The 2,739-nt window shown below is 40.4% G+C and overlaps 1 pseudogene; it reads left to right on the plus strand.

Moving 5' to 3' along the window:
• The first annotated feature begins 617 nt into the window (after nucleotides 1-617).
• Nucleotides 618-1,826, plus strand: LOC107532741 (kelch domain-containing protein 2 pseudogene; annotated as a pseudogene).
• Nucleotides 1,827-2,739: the final 913 nt, after the last annotated feature.

Consider the following 2,739-nt stretch of genomic DNA (forward strand, 5'->3'; position numbering starts at 1 on the left):
AGCTGAAGAGTAAGAGAGTCAAAATTTGTTCAACCACTTAGAAAGACACTAATGAAAAAAATCAGGATTCAACCAAACATACAGGCTTCTAAACTTCCGCTCATAAATTTTATGCCTAAGGTTGCTACATCTGAGGTACAATAAAGCCACCTTCCCAAAGACCAGCCTCCAGCCCTGTGCCAATGCACATACAGATTCTCTGTCACTCTTTACAAGGAATAAAATAAGTCATCACTCCTTATGTATTACTATCAGTTTTAATGTACCCTGAGCTGGGTGTTAGAATAGCAATTAGTTGTGAGACTGGCTAAGTCAGTTTGCAAAAGGGAAAGGAGTGGAGAAATAAAAAAGAAACATTCATAATTTTAAAAACAAAACCTCTCAGTAAATTAAGAATAAATGGGGCCCTCCCCGCCCCATCCTCACACTGGCCCGCTCGCGACCTCGGCCTCCAGGAGCCTGTCCTTCGAGGAGCTGGCCAGACCGAACGTGGGCGGCGAGGGGGCGGCCTCAAGGCAGTCCCTTTGCCGCAGCTCATTTCTTTCTCCCGTCTCCTTTGTCTTTTCCCCCAGCTCGCTGCCGTGGGGATTGTGAGTAAACAAAAGCACAGCCTCAAGATGGCTGATGGCAACGAGGATCTGTGGGCAGACAACTTGCCAGGGCCAGCCTACGAGAGCTGTGAGTCCATGGAGCTCGCCTGCCCTGCCAAGCGCAGCGGCCACGTAGCCGTCAGCGACAGGCGCCACATGTTCGTCTGGGGCGGCTACAAGACTAACCAAGTCAGAGGATTATATGACTTTTATCTGCCTAGAGAAGAACTATGGATCTACAACATGGAGACTGGAAGATGGAGAAAAATTAACAGTGAAGGTGATGTTCCTCCTTTTGTCAGGAAGCTGTGCTGTGTGTGTAGACAGGGTGCTGTACTTGTTTAGAGGACACCATTCAAGAGGCAATACAAGTAAGTTCTACATGCTGGATTTAAGGGGTACAGACAGAGTATTACAGTGGGAAAGAATTGATTGCCAAGGAATTCCTCCATCGTCAAAGGACAAACTTGGTGTCTGGGTGTATAAAAACAGGTTAATATTTTTTGCAGGGTATGTATATTTACCTGAAGATAAAGTATTGGGAACTTTTGAATTTGATGAAACATCTTTTTGGAATTCAAGTCATCCAAGAGGATGGAATGATCATGTACATATTTTAGACACTGAAACATTTATCTGGAGCCAGCCTATAACTACTGGTAAAGCACCTTCACCTCATGCTGCTCATGCCTGTGCAACTGTTGGAAACAAAGGCTTTGTGTTTGGAGGCAGATATCGAGAAGCTAGAATGAATGATCTTCACTATCTTAATGTGGGAGTGGAATGAATTAATTCCACAAGGTATATGCCCAGTTGGCCGATCTTGGCACTCACTAACACCAGTTTCTTCAGATCATCTCTTTCTTTTTGGAGGATTTACCACTGATAAACAGCCACTAAGTGATGCCTGGACTTACTGCATCAGTAAAAATGAATGGATACAGTTTAATCATCCCTACATTGACAAACCAAGATTATGGCATACAGCTTGTGCCAGTGACGAAGGAAAAGTAATTGTTTTCGGTGGGTGTGTCAATAACCTTCTGTGATGACAGAACTGCACACAGTAATGAAGTACTCATATTTTCAGTTCATCCAAAATCTCTTGTAAGGCTAAGCTTGGAAGCAGTCATTTGCTTTAAGGAAATTTTAGCCAACTTGTGGAACTGCCTTCCAAAACACTTACTTCACAGTGTTCATCAGAGGTTTGGTAGTAACAACACTTCTGGGTCTTAAGGCTTCATAGACAATGCCTCTGATCACCCTGCATGGACAGCAATTCTGTGAACATCAGAGTGGCATCATTTGTATAGTTATTTGCAGTGTGTAGTTTTGCAGCTTTTTGGTTTTAGTGTGCATGTGAATATCCTAGAGAACCTATTTTTGTGTCCAAAGTTTACAATAAATGTATTAAACACCAAAAAAAAAAAAAAAAAAAAAAATGAGAACCACTTCAATTTGATAAAGAGCATCTACAAAAACCTATAGGTAACATCATTCATAATGGCAAAAGGCTGAATGCTTTTCTCCTAAAATCTAAAACAAAGCAATTATGACAGTTTTCACTACTCTTATTCAACACAGTACTAGAAGTTCTTGCCCTGCAAAACGCAAGAACAAGTAACAAGAGGCATATAGATTGGAAAGGAAAAATAAAACTGTCCCTATTTGCATATGACATGACTATATATAGAAAGTCCCAAGACATTGACACAAAACCTCCTAGAACGTATAAATTAATTCATCAAGGCCATAGGATACAAGATAGACACATAAACATCAATTGCATTCCTTATGCTAAGAGTGAACACCTGGAAACCAAAATGAAAAACAATATAATTACAGTCACTCCAAGAAAAATGACATAGGTACAAATCTAACAGAACATATGCAGGACTTGTATGCTTAGGACTACAAAACGTTAATGACAGGAATAAAAGAACACCTAAATAAATCGAGGGATATATTGTATTCATGAATTGGAAGACTCACTGTAGTAAACATATCAGTTCTTCCCTAATTGATCTATATAGGTTTAATGCAATTCCTATGAAAATGCAGCAAGGATGTTGGTAGACACAGACAAGTTTATTCTAAAATGTATGCGGTAAGTTATAGGCACTAGAGTAGCTAAAACAATCTTGGATGG

This window comes from Miniopterus natalensis, chromosome X (genome assembly GCF_054644295.1).
Source record: "Miniopterus natalensis isolate mMinNat1 chromosome X, mMinNat1.hap1, whole genome shotgun sequence".
NCBI lineage: Eukaryota > Metazoa > Chordata > Mammalia > Chiroptera > Miniopteridae > Miniopterus > Miniopterus natalensis.